The 23,537-nt window shown below is 46.6% G+C and overlaps 1 protein-coding gene across 1 annotated transcript in view; it reads left to right on the top strand.

Moving 5' to 3' along the window:
- The first annotated feature begins 206 nt into the window (after positions 1-206).
- Positions 207-23,537, top strand: part of LOC126191533 (protein Wnt-5b-like) — a 326,244-nt gene continuing 302,913 nt past the window's right edge. The window contains exon 1 of the mRNA XM_049932437.1: positions 207-275. The gene's annotated coding sequence lies outside the window, so the exon portion shown is untranslated. The remainder of the gene's footprint in view (positions 276-23,537) is intronic.

Genomic DNA, 23,537 nt, shown 5'->3' with positions numbered 1-23,537 from the left:
TAACGGAAGTCTGTCACTGTGTTGCAGACAGCTGGGACTGGAGCGGCCGGAGGCGGGTGCGGGGGCGGAGTCGGTGTCGGAGTCGGAGGCGTGCTCCCTGCTGGGGGGCGGCGCGGCGGAGCGGCTGTGCCGGCTGCACGCGGACCACGTGGCCGCCGCCCGGCGGGCCGCCCGCGCCGCGCTCCAGGAGTGCCAGTGGCAGTTCCGGCAGCGCCGCTGGAACTGCTCCACCGTCCAGGGCTCCAGGACCGTCTTCGGGCCCGTCTCCAGGATCCGTGAGTACCCGCCAGCGTCCGCGTCCCTGCCACTGCAGCCCTCCGTGGGCCTCGGCTTGCTCCTTCATCTACAGGGGATCGACAAAAATGTGGAAGCACCACGAGAAACGTATGCTTCGACATAAATCCAGATACTAATCGAGCCTGTAGATTTTACTACGAACGCCACCTATGCGAAATCCCCAGTACACTGCAAATGCCTTTCGTGGTCAGAAATGAAATGAAATGGTCGTGTGGCAATGTGGATCGGGGGCCCCATCCGAGGAAGTTCGACCACCGGGTTTCAAGTCTTATTTTATATGATTCCACATTGGGCGACTTGGTGATGAGGAAATGGTGATGAGGACGACACAACACATAGTCCACAACCAGTTCCCGGCCCGGAATCGAACCCGGGACCGCTGCATTGTAGGCAAACACCTTACCACTCAGCTAAGCCGGCGGACTCGTGGTTAGAATTGTGCGCTGTGTACTTGTGAATGCATTTTACCGGAGCTACCTGAATTACAACGCGCTCAAATCGTTGGTGGTGGTGGTGGTGGTGGTGGTTAGTGTTTAACGTCCCGTCGACAACGAGGTCATTAGAGACGGAGCTCAAGCTCGGGTTAGGGAAGGATTGGGAAGGAAAGCGGCCGTGCCCTTTCAAAGGAACCATCCCGGCATTTGCCTGAAACGATTTAGGGAAATCACGGAAAACCTAAATCAGGATGGCTGGAGACGGGATTGAACCGTCGTCCTCCCGAATGCGAGTCCAGTGTGAAATCGTTGGTGCTCGTGCAGTGAGTGCTTCCGTAACCAAAGTAGACGACGTGTTTGGTGTCCCAAGAGTTGCAAGAGGTAGCGCATCGAAAATTTATCCACATACAGGGAAGGCGGAGAAACCTCATACTGTATGTCGCAATGCCAAAGGAAGTGTGTCCTCAGTGATCGTAACAGACGGCCATAGAAAAGGACTGTAGAGCAAAATATGAGGACAGCAGCTGCAAAAGTCTCTGCGGAACAGAATGCTGGACAGACGAACACTGACAGCACCGAAACAACGCGAACGGAGCTCCATTAGCTGGGAATTGCAGGCCTGTTTGTAATTCAAAAACTACTCATTAGTGATGCAAATGCCGGTGATACGAAAACCTGGCGTGGAAGCAATACAACTTGGACTACGGACAATGGAAGAAAGATAATTGGTCGGATGAGTTTTGCTTCGCACTGTTTCCAATTTCTGACCGAGGTTGCGAACCAAGAGTGAAACATCGTGGGAGTTCGTTGATGATTTGGGCAGTCATATCGTGGTGCTTCGTGGCCGCCGTGGTTGTTCTGCAAGCTCGCATTACTGCCAAGGGTTATGTCATCATTTTAGTTGATCAGGTCAGCCCCGTGGTACAATGTTTGTTACCCAACGGTGATGATGAGTTCCAAGAGGACGGGGTCCCTGTTCAAACAGCTTCCTCCGTCCAGGACTGGTTTCATGAGCACGGGAACGAATTTCGCATCTTCCATGGCTACCACCATCACCAGATCTCAATATTATTCAGCTTTTGTGGTCTGCTTTTAAGACAAACGTCTGTCATCGCTATCCACATCCATCATCGTTAGCCGGCAGGTGTGGCCGAGCGGTTCTAGGCGCTTCAGTCTGGAACCGCGCGACCGCTATGGTCGCAGTTTCGAATCCTGCCCCGGGCATGGATGTGTGTGATGTCCGTAGGTTAGTTAGGTTTAAGTAGTTCTAAGTTCTAGGGGACTGATGACCTCAGATGTTAAGTCCCATAGTGTTCAGAGCCATTTGAACCATTTGAACCATTATCGTTACATGAGCTTGCTACTGTTTTGTGCGGACAATGGTGCAAAATTCGCTTGGAAACCATACAGGACTTGTATTTATCCGTTCCGAGATGATTAGAGGCTATTTTAAATGTAAACTGGTTTCCTACATTGTATTACGCATTGTAATGTATTTTATTTTTGGAGTTCCCATGTTTTTGTCCACCTCCTGAGCCTCCACACATAACCGTTTGAAAGGCATGTGCTAAGGGCTGATCAGGGTAGATCCAGAAAATAAAGTTGCTAGTTGCCAACTACAAGGTGGAATGAGTATAATATCTTTAGGTATGAGGATTTTTGATGGTTAAGAGAGCCGGGTGCGCGCAGTAAAGAACTCGGTACTCGCAGTTAGGTGCCCAGAGGAAGCAGACGTGTGGTGACAGCTTTAAGGTAGGATTCGCGCTACGCAGTTTTCAGCTTGTACACTGAGCAACCTTTAGCACGTTAATGATTTCAAAAATGGTTTTTGTTAGATAATGTTCAGAGTCAGGATTTGTATGTCCAAGGTTTGACGCAGTAAACGTTTTGTACAATTTTTTGTAAGAGTGATCTGTACAAAAACAGACATAATGTCTTACGGGATAACAGCAATCAGTGATTTTATAATGTTGCTTAAAATCCGTCTTGATTGCAAAAAAATTTTTTTTTTGTTATTCATATGACCGGTTTCGGTTCATTCAGAACCATCTTCAGATCTGATATTTCAGTTACAGGAGTAACCCGTCCAAATCCAGCAACTTACACATGCTACGTTACTCCTGTAACTGAAATATCAGATCTGAAGATGGTTCTGAATGAACCGAAATCGGTCATATGAATAATAAAAAAAAATTTTTTTTTGCAATCAAGACGGATTTTAAGCAACATTATAGAGTGATCTGTGCTGCAAAAATGTTGGAAATGGTAGCTTTTGTATATGACTTAAATTTTTAAATATATATATAAATATATTGAGATCAACATTGCGTTTAACAGCCTGAATCATAATCCACATCCTTTGCTTGTATTGAATATGAAAATGAGTAGTAAGGTAAAGTTACCCACCAATGAAAGAACGTAAAGAAAATGCAACATATGTGCAGTTTGAAATCGATTTTGGTATAACTAAAGTTCTCAGAGCAAAGTTATTTCAAGCAACTAATTTTATGCCATTGCACAACTGGCATTACTCAAGTTAAGATATAATATCATTAAGTAAACATCAGGGGCAAGAGAAATTTGTTAACATCGAGTATAGATTTAAGTGTCAGGCAGTCGTTTCTGAAAGTATTTGCATGGAGTGTAGCCATGTATGGAAGTGAAACATGGACGATAAATAGTTTGGACAAGAAGAGAATAGAAGTTTTTGAAATGTGGTGCTACAGAAGGATGCTAAAGATTAAATGGGTAGATCACATAACTAATGAGGAGGTACTGAATAGGATTGGGGAGAAGAGGAGTTTGTGGCACAACTTGACTAGAAGAAGGGATCGGTTGGTAGGAGATGTTCTGAGGCATCAAGGGATCACCAATTTAGTATTGGAGGGCAGCGTGGAGCGTAAAAATCGTAGAGGGAGACCAAGAGATGAATACACTAAACAGATTCAGAAGGATGTAGGCTGCAGTACGTACTGGGAGATGAAGAAGCTTGCACAGGATAGACTAGCATGGAGAGCTGCATCAAACCAGTCTGAGGACTGAAGACCACAACAACAACACAGGGCCAAAAGTTAATTTTTCAGTACCATCTTAATGCCATTGCACAAACGACATTATCCTCTTAAACTTGACTGCTGAATCAAATACATGTTTCATTACTGGCAAAATGGAGGAGGGCACGGAACAAGTTCGCAGACGCAGTCAGATGCAGATCTGTTGAATAATTATTTTGGAACAATTTTATCTATGATACTTTCACGTTCTGTGCGTATAGCTGTTACCGAAAATTGCTGTGTCGCCCTTTCGTTTTCATATAGGGAAACGTTGCACGAACAGGCACGAAAAGGGTGAGTCGTCAGTTTGGACGATCAACCGCATGAGCGTGCTCTGTCGTACCTCCACCTGAAGCACTCGCGTTCGCCCTCATGACGATGCTATAACTGAAAAAAAAATCGCAACGAGCTCACTGCTGGTGGGGGTAAGGAACTATTCCGTCGGTGGTGCCAGTATGGGATCCTGCTTGTGGGTGAAATAGCAGTGGAACTGTCGAAGCTACGTCAGGAACGTCGTCCACACGACGGGAGAAGATTTTGAATACGTTGTACAAATTACCAGCCCAAAAATCGAAAATCTGGATAGGTAGCTGAAAAAAAAGCAATAACTGTTCGAGAAAAGCTGTCTGTGACGCTGCAATTTTTTTGTAAGAAGTGATTGATGCAAAAGTTTACATTTCCTGGCTGACTGCCTAACGCGCAACAAGGAACGACGTTTACACCACACGAAATAAGTGAAGCGAATCAAAGTTTTTCGGGCCCTATAATCAACACGGGTCTGGCTTACCGTGAAACAATTTCGCGCAACATGTTTCTTGGTAGAGACGACGTTGACACAACGCGAGTCTTGTCTCGTGTAACTGTTGTGCGAGGCTGTTTCGTGTAGTGCAAACGAAGCTTAAGATTCTGAATAAAATGTTCTCGGGAACATGTTATCGCCGCAAGACTCTGCATTCGAAGCTTAAGATCCTGTTATCGGTAGTTTACTAATAATCGATATTAGCAGCTCATTCCCGATGTGTGCGATATCGCTGATATACGAGCGCTCTGGACGTTAGAGGTTCATACCAATGTTCTGTGCGCTTTAGGTCGATGGCGAGCAGCCGAGTGTGAAAGTCTGGCTGCGGCCCAGGAGAGCAAATAAAAGCTTAATTTCGAGAAAGGATTAGTTCAAAAGTAATAAGAACAAGTGTGTCGAGTCCCGGAGGTAATAGCCAATTTTAGAAAGTATTTTTGTGAAAATAATTGCGAAGAATCGTGGGTTAATATCAGTTGAAGACAGCGGAGTCATACATTATTTTTTATTTTTTCCCTTTATTGTCATTTCATTCCTCTCGTCACAATACGAGCGAGGGGTCGGCTGTCAGCGGATACAAGTCACTTCTCTTCAGCCATGTAAGAGTAAAAATTTCAAAACATTGTATAAATTTATACGCAGTGGTTGACAAAATTAATGCTTGACACAATAAAAAGACAGATTGTCAGTTGCATAATTTAAAATATAAAAGGCAGATTTGTTGAATAATTAAAATATTGATACGGATGAAATGTCAAACGTCTGTTTCACAAAATGTAAAAGAGACGCGGACATTTGCACAAGTTAAAAAGTAAAATGCCAGTGTGTTTATTGATTAAAATTGAGACATACACGAGTGAAGCGAGGAGTGGGTGTAGACTGCCAGGGAGAGGGGCATCATGGGAACGTAGCAGTTGGGGTAGTGCGTAAGAGGGTGTGTGTGGGTGGACGTTTGTAGAAGGAATTTGGGAGAGTGAAGACGGATGCCGTTGCGGACCAAGCCTTATACTGTGTTTACACTAGCAAGTCGCTTGCAGAAGTTATTGTTGCAAGTTTTGTTAGCCGACAAACTGCCTATTGGCTTCTGTCTCGGGTTCTTCGGCCAACGTTCATCTAATGATTTTTCTGACGTTTCGCCAGCACGAGTGGCTGGCATTGTCAAAGCTTCACCCTCCATTGCCGGTGGTGAACTGGAGGCGAGCTCGCGGCCGCTGACTATATGTACCTGGCGCGCCAACGTCCGAGGGCTTCTCCGCGGTTATTTCCGGTGCGGTTCTCCTCTTGCTACCTGCGACGGTCGTTCGCTGCAGTACGGGAAGCCAGGATCCGTTTACCTTAAGGCTTTCCTCTTTCTTGTTGAAACTGTTTGGATTTCTACAGCTTCTCTGAACAAGCGCGTGTGATAGTGCTTCTCTACAGCCAGAACTTCCGTGTCGGCGAATTTTATTACGTGGTCGGTCTCATTCAGAGCGTGCTCTGCCACGGCCGATTTCTCCACCTGCCCCAACCTGCAGTGTCGCTTATGCTCTTTGATCCTGGTGTTAATGGATCGTCCAGTCATTCCGACATAAACTTTTCCGCATGTGCAAGGTATACGGTATATTCCCGACATTGCAAGTGGGTCTCTTTTCTCCTTCGCCGATCTAAGACACTCTTTGATCTTTCTTGTCGGTTTGAAAATCGTCTTTACGCCGTGTTGGCGCAATATACGGCCGATTCTGTCCGTCACTCTGGGAATGTACGGCAGAAAGGCCGTACCCGACATTTCTTTTTCTGGTTCCTTACTTCGCCGAGTGTTTGGCTCTGTTACACTTCTAATGTAATTTGTGGAGTACCCATTGCTCCTCAGAACAGTTTCCAGGTGTTGCATTTGTCGTTTGAGGTGTTGAGGCTCACATATTCGTCCTGCTCTCGTTACGAGCGTACTAATCATGCCTCTTTTCTGGCTCGGGTGGTGGTTTGACAGTTTGTGCATGTATCGGTCCGTGTGTGTCGGTTTTCGATACACGCTGTGTGCCAGGTTTTCGCCGTCCCTTGTGACCAGCACATCTAGAAATGGCAGTTTCTTGTCCTTTTCTACTTCCATGGTAAATGTTATGTTGGCATGGAGGCTGTTCAAGTGTCTCAGGAATTCACCGAGCTGTTCTTCACCATGGCTCCACACCACGAAAGTATCATCGACGTACCTGTACCACACCTTAGGTTTGCAAGTCGCCGAGTCCAGTGCCTGTGCTTCGAATTGTTCCATGAAGAAGTTGGCCACCACTGGACTGAGAGGACTACCCATGGTGACGCCTTCCAGCTGTTCGTAGAAATCGCCATTCCACGTGAAATAGCTCGTGGTGAGACATGCATGGAAGAGCTTTTTGATGTCTTGTGGTAATGAAGACCGAAGATTTTGAGCAAAAGATCCGAGACCTATTAGATCCGACGACGTACCGAAAACTAAGCGCAGATCCGACGCAGCGTATCACTCGGAATACTAATCGATTAATCAAGGCGTCTTCTCTGCCGGCGGACATACAGAGAAACCTGCGCAACACAGAGGCCCTACCACCTCGGCTGTATGGATTACCCAAGATCCATAAGAACAACGTGCCACTGAGACCGCTCCTGGCTCACCAACGTATAAAATGGCGAAACACTTGGCCTCTCTGCTCCAGCCACACGTGGGAAAGACCGACACATACATTAAGGACTCAGGACATTTCATTGAGAAGCTGAAGAAACTGAAACTTTCGCCAAACGACATCCTGGTCAGTTTTGATGTTGTTTCGTTATTTACTAAAGTGCCACTCAGCGACGCTCTGGAGCACATCGGTTCCATGTTCCCACAAGACATCAGAAAGCTCTTCCATGCATGTCTCACCACGAGCTATTTCACGTGGAATGGCGATTTCTACGAACTGCTGGAAGGCGTCGCCATGGGTAGTCCTCTCAGTCCAGTGGTGGCCAACTTCTTCATGGAACAATTCGAAGCACAGGCACTGGACTCGGCGACTTGCAAACCTAAGGTGTGGTACAGGTACGTCGATGATACTTTCGTGGTGTGGAGCCATGGTGAAGAACAGCTCGGTGAATTCCTGAGACACTTGAACAGCAGACGCAGACCGGCAGCGCACAGAGATGTCGTGGGCACGCCCGGAGTTTAGAGGATCGCTGAGCAGAGCTATGGGCGTGGCGGATCGCCGTTCGACCGAGCCCGCTCGGTCGACGGCTCCATCCGTCCCCCCAAATACGACGACTGGAGAAGTTGGTGTGGCAGACCGCCGTCCGGAGGAGCGTGCTCCCCCGGCGGCCCCGTTTGATCCGCCGCCTACGACGACCCGGCCTCCGCACATGGACCCCGAGTCGGAAGAAGATGACGATGTCATCATCAACATGGCAGACTTCCTGCCCACGACGAACGAGCGAAGGACGACAGCCAGCGCACCGCTTCACCCAGAAGGCGGGCGGCGCAAACGGCCGATGTCCGCCGCTCAACTCGGCGCCAGAAAGGCGACTAAGAAGAAGAGGCAGCCTACTGTCTCTACCACTGGAGGCAGAAAACGCGCCATCTGTGACGACAGCGTGGCAGGCGCCACCTGGACGACCGTTTCGTCCCGACGGGCGGCCAGACCCAGGGCGACGCCTTCCCCGCCTCCCACATCGACTGCAAACCGTTTCGGCGTGCTTGCAGACGACGAGAGGCCGGAGCAGTCATCATCCGCGCAGAAGGCGCCCACGACCACTGCACTGGGTGATTGCTCGGACGACGTAGGAGTGACGGCCCCCACCACCGGGCGGTCTCATCGACGGCCGCCGCCGATAGCCTTTGAGGTGGCCAAGGACTATAAGGGCTTCCTGCAGCTCGTCAGGCAGTGGACGACTGCCGACTTCACACTGCGAGCTGCCTCTGGAAACCTTGTGCGGCTGCAAGTCAGTAACACGCAGGACTACATAAAGGTGACGTCGGAGGCGTCGAACCAGGGCCTGCACTGGTACACGCACGCCGCCGTCCCCGAGAGGCTACTAAAGGTAGTCGTCAAGGGCTTTCCCATGACGGCAGAACCGGACCTGCTGAAGGAGGAGCTGGCGGACCTTGACTTCCACGTCAGAAACGTGACGCGCGTCAAGTCCCACGTCAGCCATAAAGAGTCGCCTTCCCTGCTGGTGATTGCCACTGACACACCAGAGAACAGGCGGCTCTTCGAGCTGCAGAAGGTGGCCAACACATCGGTCACCGCGGAGGGCCTCAAGCAGAAGAGGGGGCTCGTCCAGTGCTTCCGCTGCCAGGGGATGGGACACGTGGCTCGCCACTGTACCTTTCCAGAGGCATGCGTGAAGTGCGCAGGCCCCCACGCAAGTGGGCTCTGCCCACATCCCAGGACGCACGCTCCGAAGTGTGCAAACTGCGGCGGCCCACATGTGGCGAGTTATCGTGGCTGTGAATTCATCAAAGCCGCGATTGCTCGCCAGCGCGGGCAGCCAGCACAGAAGTCTGCCGGGCGCTCCCTCGGCCGTCCGCGCCCAGGCGCAAAACCGGCGAGGCGGCAGGCAGCAGCGACTACACAGAGGACAGCCGCAGGCGCTGCCAACTCCTCCACCGCGGTGGGGAACAGAAGAAGGCGCATACGCGCCACCAAACGTGTCCGAGAGCGCACACCTGAAGCTGAGCGCGTTTCCCCCCACAAGGGGAAAATGCGCAAGGAAGACGCCACAACAACGGGCGGAGGCAAGAGTGGCAACACGACTGCCACCGCCCGTCAGCCTGCTGCGCCAAGGCGAGACGCTGCACCTGCAGCGAGTGAAGACATCCTGGCAGCAGCCGTCTCTGCACTGTCTGTGGCGATCGACAAGGTGGCAAGCCTTGCTGACACGCTGCAGCGTGTTGCAGAGGCCATGCTGACGGCCACACAAGCGACCGCTAAGCAGCAGCCGCAGTGAGGCGCTCCCTGCGCCGTCCGCGCCGGGAGAAGTGCAGTCGGCCCGCCATGGGCCAACACCGTTGCCCGCACACGCGAGCAACACAGAAGGCAACAAAAAGCTGAAAAGGACAATGAGAAGACATCAACAAAAAGTGAAGAACCAAGAAACAATTCGTCGACGAGATGTTATGGAGGCAATGCAGGGGTAGCCTGCAAATACTCCGACCTACCAGAGTAAGAGGGCGTACCCTGATGAAGATGCTCGCCTCCAGTTCACCACCGGCAATGGAGGGTGAAGCTTTGACAATGCCAGCCACTCGTGCTGGCGAAACGTCAGAAAAATCATTAGATGAACGTCGGCCGAAGAACCCGAGACAGAAGCCAATAGGCAGTTTGTCAACAAGTGGCCACGAAAGCCTTAACAATTTTGTTAGCCGCTTGCAGCTGTGTTTAGACAGCAGCGCAAGAATTAAGCAAGATTCTTCCGCAAGTTCTTCGGCAAGAAACTTGTGTCAACAGCTAGCTGATACCGTTTACATATGCTTACAGTACCACTACCAGTGTCAGCCGAGTTGTAAAATGACAATTAGGCGGGTGAGATATGCTGCAGCTCTTGTAATTGTAATGCAAAACGTGAAAAAGAGAATATTTGGGTTAGAGAGTAGATAATGAGAAGATCGCAAAATGGTGCCTATAATAACCTTTTGCAAGAACTTAGTCTCGAGAGCATGGATAATTTTGAAAACTTTTGCAGAATGTCCTCAAATGATCTGGAGTATTTGTTGATGTTAATAGTGTCCACCATATCAAAACGAGACACAAACTTCCGTACTCCTATTTCAGCAAAGGAACGTTTGCTAGTCATTCTATGATTTATAGCTACCGGTGAACTACGAATAAAATAGGCATTTCATTTATTTATGTGAGACCTACAACTAAAAAAAAGTTTGAATTTTGAAATCTTTTTTTTGTAGGAGACTCATAAAAGTCCCTAATGTACTTGTTTCATATTCCCGTCAGCACGATTTCTCTGATCGTACTCGATGTTGTAACACCCCACCCGTCACTTATCTCAACTAATTGACTAACAGATCAACAGAGAGTGCAAAACTGCCGCAATATCGGATAACGCAAAGAAAGTAATAAGGCCCTGTGACTCCTGATTGAACTATGGTGGCAGTGTTGGCATTAATTGATTCAGAATTGATCACTTTTAATTAAAAAGGGGTGCACATTGATGTTGTATGCAGCTATTGATCACCAGATGCAAATGTTGAACATAAAATTAATTAAGAAAGTGACTTGGGATTTCAACTACTTGATTGAAAACAGATGCAGTCGATTATCACAAATTTATTTTAACTCACGACCTTCAATCATCACATTACATGACTCTCCTACCAGGCAGTGGTAATAAATTGCGTTTGCGGGAAGTAAAGCTCCGTAACTCAAATGTAATTCCTATCGACTGACCCAGGCGTAATGCAAAGTGCGAGAAGAACTCTACAGTACACGGCCCATGAAACCCTCGTGGAAACTTTGCCGACGTGGTCCAACAAATTAATCAGTGGTCGGAGCGCGCGCAATATCACCGAATACAGCGTGGCGGAGCGGCGTCGTTGTGTGGACGTCGGCCTACCTCGTGGTGCAGCAAGGCTGTGCTCGTCTATTCACTCCTAGCTATCTTGCTCAGAAGGGAACCTCCCCATCGCACCCCCCTCAGATTTAGTTATATAAGTTGGCACAGTGGATAGGCCTTGAAAAACTGAACACAGATCAATCGAGAAAACAAGAAGAAGTTGTGTGGAACTATGAAAAAAGTAAGCAAAATATACAAACTGAGTAGTCCATGTGCAAGATATGCAACATCAAGGACAATGTGAGGGTAGGAGTGCCGTGGTCCCATGGTAAGCATGAGCCGCTGTGGAACTACCGGTCCTTGGTTCAAGTCTTCCCCCGAGTGAAAATTTTACTTTCTTTATTTTCGCAAAGTTATGATCTATCCGTTCGTTCACTGACGTCTCTGTTCACTGTAATAAGTTTAGCGCCTGTGTTTTGCAACCGCACCGCAAAACCGTGCGATTGTTATTGAAGTCGCGAGCTATATTTGCTGGATTCATATTGCCCACGGAATACATCTCACGTATTTGATGCACTCTCGTCCAAAGTATTGAACAGTCAACTGCCATCCAGGGAGCCTCGTTAGCAGGAATACTCTCTCTTCCGTGCGCTGTAGTCGACTGACGTCGTGTGTTTCGATGTTTGTTTAGGTGTGGCGTCCCCATACTACGGCGCAGTTACCTCGCATCGGACGGACGGACGGACATATAATAATTGTCTGAAAATAAAAAAATTAAACTTTTTAGTCGATGGACGACTTGAACAAAAGACCTCTCGTTCCGCAGACGCTCACGCTAACCACGGGACCACGGCGCTCTGCAGCTCAAATTGTCCTTGATGTTGCCTATGCTGCGCATTGACTACTCAGTTTGTATATTTTGCTTATTTTTTCATAGATCCACACAACTTCTTCCTGTTTTCTCGGTTGATCTGGATTCAGTTTTTCAAGGCCTATCCACTGTGCCAACTTATAACTAAATCTGAGGGGGGTGCGATGGGGAGGTTCCCTTGTCAGTACATAGCTGAACCAAAACTTTCTATCTCCAAGCTCAATCGTTCCATTTGCTAAGTCCTCAACTGCAGAGATGCTCACTCTTTCTCAGTCAAGCTGAGTAAAGAACGCCACGTCCGCACTCTAGGCAAGCTGGGAACAGAAGACCTCTACTGAGACTTCTGCCAGTCCGCTCTTCACCTCGGTTTCCCCTCCAGCAAAATCACTTACGCTAATTGCAGTGCAAGTCGTGTTAATTATGCGCAGCTTCCCAGCGCCGACCAATGCCTGCTCTGGGAAGTGAACAAATTCCCACAAAATTTCCCTTCCTCTCAACTTCTTCTATTTAGCTCCCCCCACGCCACCCACCAAGGTTACTGTCTGCTCAAACACCAAGTTTTCCGGAATTCTGACTCCCAGGAGAGTACTTCAAATTCCTTGGTCCTACGTTCCCATCGGAGGCCGGCGCATTTCATGCTGTCACTCTTCACCTGATTTACTTCAGGCTCTGCAGACCGTGAATTCAGCGTGAAGTTGCTATAGTCACGAACATGCATATTTTGACCTCTGTTGATTGCTCCACCATAGCTTTGCGCGGCTTTGTCGCATGTTTCACAGAAAACGGGATGACGGACATTTATCAACAGGCGTACAAGTTCTCCGTCTGTTTCCCGGTACACCAGCATGGAGTCGGGGTCAACCACCCACTCACTGTCACTCATCTTAAGGCGGCTGGAGGCCGTGCCGTGTTACCGCTTTCTCAGAGCTTGAGCCGCCCTAAGCTGCCTATTGTCGCTTCCCTTCGCCATTCCCCAGCCGGCCATGGTCAACTCTAAATGTTTCCCTGGGGTAAACTAGCGTCCAGTAAATCGACTCGTTTCCACAAAGTTTTCATGTCGTGTGAATTACTTTAAAACCATCACCCGACATTAGTTATTCCAATACGTCCATACTATACCCTCTACAAGATGCATTGTGCCTTGTCAGTCATTTTTTGTTCATCCCTACTGTTCGCTCAACGTGAGTTAGGTGTTCTTTAATGACTTCATGTAAGGGGCATAGTTCTTGCCATCTTACAATGTATGTAGAACCATTTTTAACGTCTTGAAAAGGGAAAATTATTTGAAGGTATGTGGAAACACAACAATGAAATTAAATTTTTATTGAAATAAACTGCATTTTACAGAATGATATGCTTATAAAAATATTTTTTTTCTAATGCTCATACAATGAAAAGTGACAAGTTAATTAAATAGAACATGTAATAATTACACATCGTCTTTTTCTAGACTCCTAAAACAACAAGCGAGTGGATGCAGGTGGCAAAGTGGTTGTGTCCTTCAAGGTATGCTACTTTCTCTGTACTTCTTTCACAGATGTGTCGAATATCGACGAGATTTCATGTAATGCGCTCATCTTCTTCACTCTATCCTTAAAGTCTCGGTTATGCACTTTCCATATTTCGGGGTAGCTCTCCACGGCTTCAATAAAATGTTCTGTATACTGCTTCATCCACTCTCGTTTCTCCCCCATTTCTGAAATCTGTTTGCATATAATATGTAAGATGGTTGCATAAAATTAAGTCACCACATTAAGTAAAATGCTGAATATGAGTGTTATGCAGACGACATACTTACTATAACTTGCGCTTCCTACTTGCAGGAAACAGAAATAAATCCTAAAAGCTGCAAGTTACTTGCAGATACTTCTTGCGTGGTGTTCACACCGGAAGCGGAAACGTGCAGCAAGTCACTTCCGCAATAAATTGCTACGGTCGCAAATCGACCTGGCGATATGTTTACACTCGTAAAATTCGCGGCAAGTTCCTCCGCGCAAGTAAATTGCTGCAATAACTTGCTAGTGTAAACCGATCATTAGGATGTGGGTGCAGAGGAGTGGAGAGGAAGGAAAGTGATACATATTTGGCAGCCACTTAAAACAGTACGGGGAAAACTAATTTATAGCAGATCGTGATTTAAATCTAGGCTGTTGGCAGAAGCACTCCGTCTTCAGGCCACGAGTGGCCTACCGGGACCATCCGACCGCCGAGTCATCCTCCGAGGAGGATGCGGATAGGAGGGGCGTGGGGTCAGCACACCGCCCTCCCGGTCGTTATGATGGTATTCTTGACCGAAGCCGCTACTATTCGGTAGCTCCTCAATTGGCATCACGAGGCTGAGTGCACCCCGAAAAATGGCAACAGCGCGTGGCGGCTGGATGGTCACCCATCCAAGTGCCGGCCACGCCCAACAGCGCTTATCTTCGGTGATCTCAGGGGAATCGGTGTATCCACTGCAGCAAGGCCGTTGCCCTGTTGGCAGAAGACCTAAATAAATTATTGTGAAGTAACGAAGTATTCAGTATTTTCCCAGCGTGTTCTTAATGAAAGTGGCTAACACCTATGTTCTACATCGATGTTCGATAATCACTCACAGATGGCAGGCGGCAGCGCCAGCAGTGGAGGCTGTATAATGAGTGTCGGGAAGGGGGGGCGCGCACAAAAGCGGAGTCGTTGTCGTAATGCGGAAACGGAGCGATTTAACTCACGTACAGAACAGCACGATCATTAGCTTGCGGAAAAAGGTGGAAGCATTTCAGAAACAGCTAAGTTTGTGAACTGCTCGCGTGTCGCTGTGGGACCGTGCATGGAAAAGTGGCGACACCGAAAGCTGGCGCGGAGCCAACTGTGGTGTACCATGGGGCTACAGATGCCAGGGGCGAGCGACGGCTTCGGTGATGTCTGCAGGCGAATAGACATGCAACTGTTGAGCAACTGACCGCCCAAATGGACCAAGCAGCTACCAACAGCGTTTCCTCATCGATCGCTCAGCTAACACTGCGACATATGGACCTCCACAGCAGGAACCTTGTTCATGCTTACTGCCGTTCACCGAGCGAGGTGGCGCAGTGGTTAGATACTGGTCTCGCATTCGAGAGGACGACGGTTCAATCCCGCGTCCGGCCGTCCTGATTTAGGTTTTCCGTGATTTCCCTAAATCACTCCAGGCAAATGCCGGGATGGTTCCTCTGAAAGGGCACGGCCTACTTCCTTCCCTAATCCGATGAGACAGATGACCTCGCTGTCTGGTATCCTTCCCCAAACAACCCAACCCTTACTGCCGTTCATCAGCGACGAAGGGGAAAATTTGCACGCCAGTACCGCTTCTGGACATTCAACGAGTGGCGACAGGTGGACTTTTCTGATGAATCACCTTTTAGTCTCCGTCCGACTGAAAACCAACACCCTTTAACAATCGTCGTAAGGGTCCAGGTTGGAAGAAAGAGCGTTACGGTCTGAGCAATGTTTTCGTGGCATTCTCTGTATGATGTCGTCATTATGGAAGGCACAATGGATCAGTACAAATATGTATCTATCCTTGGGGACCATGTCCACCCCTACATGCAGGTTGTTTCTCCTCAGCGCGATGGCAACTACCAGCAGGACAGTGCAACGTGTCCCACAGGTCTCAGCGTACACGCGTTGTCCGAAGACCACCGGGATGAGTTTATTGTACTCCCCTGGCCACCATACTCCCAGAATTTAAGCCTAGCCGAGAATCTGTGGGACCACCTCGATCGGTCTGTTCGAGCAACGGATCCTAAGCCGAGAAATCTAGCACAGCTGACCACGGTACTGGACTCATATTCCTGTCGCTACCTTCCAGAACTTCAGCGATCAGCGATTCCCTTCCTGCAAGTCTGGCAGCGGACCGCGCCGTAGAACGGATTTCGGCAGGTGTTCGCAAGAATGTGTCTGGGCAGTGTGGGGAAAAAAAAAAAAAAAAAAACGAGGTATGGCCCTCAACTACGCACCCTCAGATTCGGAGTTGAAATATTAAAGGTTTTGGCTGGTTTCGTTGTCTAGGGTTCAAAAAATGGCTCTAAGCACTATGGGTCCCCTAGACTAACCTAACTAACGTAAGGACATCACACACATCCATGCGCGAGGCAGGATTCGAACCTGCGACCATAGTAGCAGCGCGGTTCCGGACTGAAGCGCCTAGAACCGCTCGGCCACAGCGTCTGGCCGTTGTCTGGGGGCTGGGATACTGAGTTGCCCCATTACAAGCCAAACACCGCTGAGTCTACAGTATACAATATGAATATACACATGAATCGAATGGTCGAAGGTTCCTATCGCTCGGCAATTGCGAATTTTGAATGTAACATGGAAAGTTATAAATGAAAGATTGCAATTAAATAAAATCTGCAGATACTGTTTTTAACGACTTTAAATGGTGAGTACGATAGCAGAAGTACCTTTAAGAATGCCCGTTTATTACTGCAAAACACTTATTGGTGTCGATGGACCTACAATTAAGTAAAACGTAAGTTGAATAAAAGGGAAACAATAGATTCCTACTCCACGTAATTAGTCATACAACAACATAGCTCGCGATATATTCACTTCCAAACGCATATTACGTCTTCACTGCAGAAGCCACGGAAATATCACAAGTGCACAAGTCGCCACTATGAAATATTTTTATCTCCCGCGGCCACGCGCCAACTGCTCCAAAATATTTCCCGCAACCGTCCATCGCAACTCCCCGTCCAGCACTCCCCATGTCCTGTGCGACCCGATGCTCCTCCCCCACCTCCATACAGTCTCTCCATTGAATTCGGTAGTCGCCTACCGTAGTAACGAGCGCTGTGATTGGCTAGAGCGCTCCCGCCATGTCTCCAAGCTAACGCACACTCATAGCCATATTGAAACACATACAAAATACTGGATTTACATTTAAATAACTTGAAAGTAAATAAATATTCCTACGGCTGGACCATAAACACGCTCTAACACACATTATTAAATACATAAACAAATTAAATAAACATATATCAAAGGAATAGAAACAAAATCAGGCCAGGAGCCCAATGTCTCTGTGCTTTCTAAAACACAATAAATATTTGACTAATTTCTTCATGAATAGTATATATCGGATATAAACAAAGACATAGACGAATAAATATATTGATAAGCATGCTGCTACCGTTTTTTCGTGTAACTGTGGAGTACTTACGGCCTGACGCGATCAATAGTAATCGGCCACTTTGACCTCCAATAACTCATGTACTATTCAAGTTACATGGCTGTAATTCACACCAATTTAGGTTTACACTAATAGCTTTCTAAAGACACGTCGATCAACAAAACCGAGTGAACCGTTTAGATTTTGGAAATTCGTTGCTGGGTGTTACTTGTATAATTTACAGTCAGGCACTAAACTTTAACTAATAAAGATATTGAAAATCTGATTGCTCCATCAGAATCGTCGTGCAAATAATGGTAATGCACATGTTTCTTTTTAAGGTATCATGATTCCTCTGGCTATTATTAATTTCTACATGAACTGTGAAATGTGTGCCACAATGGTTTCACGAAGTCCGCCATCTTTGGCACTCGCGACATACAAATCTCCTTCATCGACACATAGCCCAGTCCTCGACATCGCGCCAACATGGAATTCCCAGCCAAGGGGTCGGCCTGGACCACGCGCTGGGGCTGCCCCTCTTGCTCCGCCTCACGCTCGGCACCACGTGCTTGCTGACGAGCCCCGGCTTGCCGTGGGGCCCGTGCGGCCACGCCAACTCCGAACTTGGAATATTTTTGAGGGCGCCACAACTCGCCCGTTACCTCACAAGGCAAACGATTTTACAGGACGGCCTCCTCTGTAGCTGATTCTGAAAAACCCCTCTACTCGCCCGGCTACCGATGCTTGAGAATATTTATCAATGGAACTTCTGTATAAAAATATATAAGGGACTACGTGGCGCGGTGAGAGGGAGCTGGACTACAAAAAAATCTGCATTTTATTATTCTTTCAGCATCTTGTCCTTCCACCGATTTCTGTGATTTCTTAAATTTACGGGGCTGTAATCCATTGTCCTCTTCTGCAACGCTTTGTTCCCCTTATATGCTCGTAAATGTTTCTCACTATATTTTGTTCAAATATTTCTCCCCCCACACTACAGCTACGCCATCTACGACAATAACTTTATAACGCTGCAGCATGTCTGCAAAACACACAGATATTTGCCCAACATTAATGGTTCCATGATGCATTTTTCGTTACTGCGAAATCTGATGAAGGACACTTGGCACTCTTGTTTTAAAAGCAACTAAGAATACACCAGTTCCAACTCATTGTGGTACCTGGATTTCTTACCTGTTTCTAACAAAATATCCCTGGCTGTAGTCTTTCCAGACTCGAGAAGTGAAAGATTCGTATCCTATTTCTTGAAACCCATGAACGAAGAGACTTTGGCCAGTATTTTGTCTTTATAAGTACGTAGCAGAAATAGTGAAACGCGTGGATGACTGTGTCGCTTCACACTCAACAAATTATCTGTCTGAAAAAGGCTGTATTACACATCTATAGCATATCTATGCACAGATTTTGTAGACATTTTGTCATTTGTAATTATTATATTTTCAGAAAGATTCAAAAATGGGGCTTCATCAGAAGTTCTTAGAAATGAATGCACTTTCCCTTCCCATAAAATATTCCATGTAACTGGTCTCTCAGACAGTTCCTAGCAATAAAGTCCTGTTCATAACAGTATGTTTGAAATGTATTTGAGATTAATCTTGTACAAGTAGACTGCATCTCCAAACATCGGGGTTTGTAAGCGATTTTTGCTATTTTATGTTACTCAGCTATTGGGACTGCCATAGACAACGGGGCTTAGTTTGATAGCGTTTCTTGTCTTCCGGAAGCCATTCTACGCAGTTCGGCGCTGCCTTTAGTGAACCTGATACGAACTAACAGACCGTCTGATCGGATTTGTGATTGGATCCAGTTCCTTACAGATAGAAATCAACTCGTCATCAGCGCTAGCGAATGTAATTTCGGAGCTGTACCAAGGGCCCTTATTGTTTACAACACACACAAAACGTGTCTAGCAGATAAGGCAACGAGCGCCATGACGATGTTCGTGAAGATGTTGTCTGTCGGAAAACTGCAGCGCCAGAAGACTGTAGTGAAATACAGCAGTATCTGTAGAGGACCGAAGACTGCTACAGGGTCTGTCAGCTGGCACTGAACGTGAATGAATGTAACGTACTGCACACGCAAATGGGCGACGAGATCGACTGCTGTACTACTACGGCACTGTTAAGATTCATAGGGAGCGACATAAGGAAATGTCATTGATCAAAGAAAATAGCGGCTTACAATACATTTAACTAGGTTTATTTATTGTCAGTCTGGAAAATTTACCAGGTTGAGTTAACAGAAGAGACAGAAATTTGAAACACTGGCCAATTGAGAGAAGGACTCACGCACTGATGATTCTGTACAAACTTAATCACGTATACAGACAGTTCATCCATCCTGGGAATCGAGAATCAGGACGTTTTTATCTAATAACGATATCGATGCTGGCAAGGTATCGATCCCAGGTATCCCAAGACAGTATCTAAAGTACAGAGGAGTACAGTTTATGTATGTGAAGAGGGAAGATTTAATAAAATACTTTTGTGTACATACTAAAACATGACTACAGCTTACATTTTATATTTGCATGCAGTAATATGTTTCTGCTATGCATTTGACAGATGATGAATGCAATGTAAGTTCTGCTGGAAGAAAGGTATTTTTATGTGATATGACTGTAGCCATGTATGGAAGTCAAACATGGACGATATACAGAACAGCGTAGAAGCTTTTGAGATGTGGTGCGGCAGAAGAATGTTGAAGATTAGATGGTAGATCACGTAACTAACGAGGACGTACTGAATAGAACTGGAGGGAAGAGAAATTTGTGGTACAACTTGGCTAGAAGAAGGGATCGTTGGTGGGACACAGTCTGAGGCATGGTGCATAAAAATCGTAGAGGGAGACGAAGAGATGAATACAGTAGCGGATTCAGAGAAACCCTTTTCTTGCCAGTGCCATACTACGTTTCATATTCTCCCTACTTCGTCCATCATCAGTTATTTTGCTTCCCAAATAGCAACACTCATCTACTACTTTAAGTGTCTCTCTGACCAATCTAATTCCCTCAGCACCACCTGATTTAATTTCGGACAACATATTACTTCCTCTCGCGAGTTGACCACAACTAGAAAATCATAATTAGAGTTGAACACCAGTAGGTGTTCCCGCCCAGCATTCGCTAATGGAACAGAGAAGTCTAGAAATCGTAGTAGTACCAAAATACCCTTCGCCGTACACCATAACGTGAGTTACGCACTGTAGCTACAGATGTAGACACAGCGACCGAGCTAGAAGGGCAGCTATTAAAACACTGTTCTCGCACTCAAGATGATGGCGGATCGAATGTCAGTCCTGCCATTCAGATGTGTTTTCCGTGGTTTCCCGAAATTCCTGAAGACAAAATCGAAGTTGGTGATCCGTCTCTAATGACTCCGTTCTTGATGGGACGCTACATTCACCATCTGTTATCTATCAGTCATCACCGTCATCTCTGACAACATTGAGTGTGGGTCCGCCTTCACGCAAAGCTCTTTTGTTTTATTTATTTCCTTCCCATACTACTTTCACCGACAATACCGCTATCATCAAAAGGTGTTTTCTTTATTCTTATACAAACATTATAACACATTATTATGTGTGCTCTGTTTGATTCCAAATATTGTATTCTGTGATCAGTGTTATAATACCTAATTTACTTTAAGTTACGGCATGTTTTTTAGGTTGGTTGCCGTTGTTTTCGGCATATTGTCTGTATTTTGTTGCCGTTTCTGCGGTATAAACCATTTCATCTGCAACTGTATGAGCAGCTGTTATTAACAGACATTAACAAATATTGGGGATTGTGATAGAGTTGTGGATACAGATTGGATATTCACTGCTTTGTCTTACTTTGTGATGTACTCAAGTTCGCTGGTCGTATTGCACCTACTTTTAAAAGTAATGTTTTAATTTGTTTGAAAGCAACTGCAAGCAGATCAACGAACGCGAGTCCATGGCAAATTACGTATGTCCTAGTGCACACCAAAACTGTATCCTCAACACTACCACAGTTCCTAATAGTATAGCTCTGGCGCATATGAGTTCAGCTTTTCAAATTTGTTAATAACAGCCACTCGTGCATCTGCAGATGACATGCTGTGTGATTGTAAAACTATTCACAGAATACAATATTTGGAACAAAACGGTACACATGTAATCATAACGATGATAATTTCACGTCTTTGAAAAAAAAACTAAAAATAAAGAACCGCTGATGATGGCGATTTTGCCTCTGAAACTAGTTTGAGAACAAAATAAATAAAATAAAAGTGTTTTACATCAAGGCGGACTCACAGTTCCCATTGTCGTTTTTATGCAAACACTGAGCAATTCAAAAGTTTCGAGATAAAATGACCAGCGCCTTTATCATCAGACAGGAATTAGAACTCGCTCCACCTTGGTATAAGTCATATTTACCCAATTACTCAATGCGGCGAGAGGGCAGTTCCGCAGGTAACATCTCAACAGCGTTAGCTCTTACAAAATGATTCAGCGTGCCTACTTGGGCTTTCTTGACTGCTTAATTTGGTTGCCTGATAGGCGCACGGGTAAATCAGAAAGTCCACACTGGAGCTCATAACATATCGCTGCACGGAATGTGGTCGTATACCAGTCCGATATCCGTAGAATAAGACTCTCCTTCTGAGTGGATGTGCGTGTAATTTTATTCTGATTATTGAAGTGCCTTCATTTTATTACTGAACTTTCCCTTTCGTATGATGTAGGCCAACAATGTGTGATGATGATGTTTGGTTTGTGGGGCGCTCAACGGCGTGGTTATCAGCGCCCGTACAATTACCCAATCTTTGCTCAGTCCAATTTCGCCACTTTCCTGGATGATGATGAAATGATGAGGACAACACAAACACCCAGTCATCTCGAGGCAGGTGAAAATCCCTGACCCCGCCGGGAATCGAACCCGGGACCCCGTGCTCGGGAAGCGAGAACGCTACCGCGAGACCACGAGCGGCGGACAGGCCAACAACAATGTGCAGGTGTTGCACGTACCCGAGTCTTGTTATAAATAATTTTACCTCTTTCTATTAGATGGGTGCAACAAGAGTAACAACACGGACCACATAACATGTTGCAGTGATAAACCGGAATGAATGGATAGGGGGGATACATTCGGAGTTGTGAGCAGGGGAGATGCAGCCGCTAATGCGCGCTCATTCCTTACCGTGTCGGCGAGAAAGGTCTCTTAGGAATGCTGGAAGGGAATTAAGGGCTGCGAGCGGCACTATAGGCCGCGGTGTCGGCGCGAGAGGCGCGCGAGCGTGGGTGGGCAATTAGCGTCTCGCCTGGCGCCACTAAATCACCGCCAGTCTGAGTAATGGCGCCAGCTGGCGCGCCGGGTAGCCTGCCCACAGGGGCTGTCCCAGGCTAATCAACAGGCAGTGGGGATTAGCGCTACACGTCGGGGGAATTGAGCGGCCCAAGAAGAGCAATCTGACGTCCTTCTCTGAACCTCTGTACGCGCAGTATTGTTGAAAAGCTTACAAGAAACCTGCGAAAGTCTACAACGAAACCGTACGTATGGAGTATTTCTGGAAAAAGCCGGTACTACTATCGTCGCTAAAAGCTAGTAGTCTTTCCTATGTCCTGTCAATTCCTGCTAAACTGAAGTCTACCTGATAGCTTTCCCGCAGTCCCAGTTAAGCGACTGGATTTCCTGTCAGAGAGGTCACAATTCGCAGTAACTCACGGAAAATCATCGAGTATATAGCGGAAGCAATTTCTGACGTTCCCCAAGACAATGTTATTGACCCTCTATTCTTCCTTATCTGTATAAACGATTTCGGAAATAATCTGAGCAGCCATGTCAGCTTGTTTGCAGATGATGCTCTCATTAAGCGTCTTGTAAAGTCATCAGATGATCAAAACAAATTGCAAAACGATTTAGAAGAGATGCTATATGGTGAGAAAACTGACAATTGAGTGGTGAAAGGAGTCCCTAAAACATCGGTTTCACTATAAATCAGTCAAATCTAAAGGCCGTTAATTCAACTAAATATCTAGGAATTACCATTACGAACAACTTAAATTGCAAAGAACACATAGAAAATGTTGAGCGGAAGGAGAACCAAAGACTACGTTTTTTGGCAGAACACTTAGGAAATGTAACAGATCTACTAAAGAGACTGCCTATATTACGCTTGTCTATCTTCTTTTGGAGTAATGCTGCGCGGTATGGGGTCCTTACCAGATAGGACGGAGTACGTCGAGAAAGTTCAAAGAAGGGCAGCACGCTTTTTAACTAGAAACAGGGGAGAGAGTGTCGCGGACATGATACAGAATTTGGGGTGGACATCATTAAAACAAAGGCCTTTCTCGTTACGGCGGTATCGTCTCACGAAATTTCAATCATCAATTTTTTCCTCCCAATGCGAACATATTTTGTTGGCGCCCACCTACATAGGGAGAAACAATCATCATAATAAAATAACGGAAATCAAAGCTC

The sequence above is a fragment of the Schistocerca cancellata genome, chromosome 6 (assembly GCF_023864275.1).
Source record: "Schistocerca cancellata isolate TAMUIC-IGC-003103 chromosome 6, iqSchCanc2.1, whole genome shotgun sequence".
Lineage (NCBI taxonomy): Eukaryota > Metazoa > Arthropoda > Insecta > Orthoptera > Acrididae > Schistocerca > Schistocerca cancellata.
This window is presented reverse-complemented; position numbering and strand designations above follow the sequence as displayed.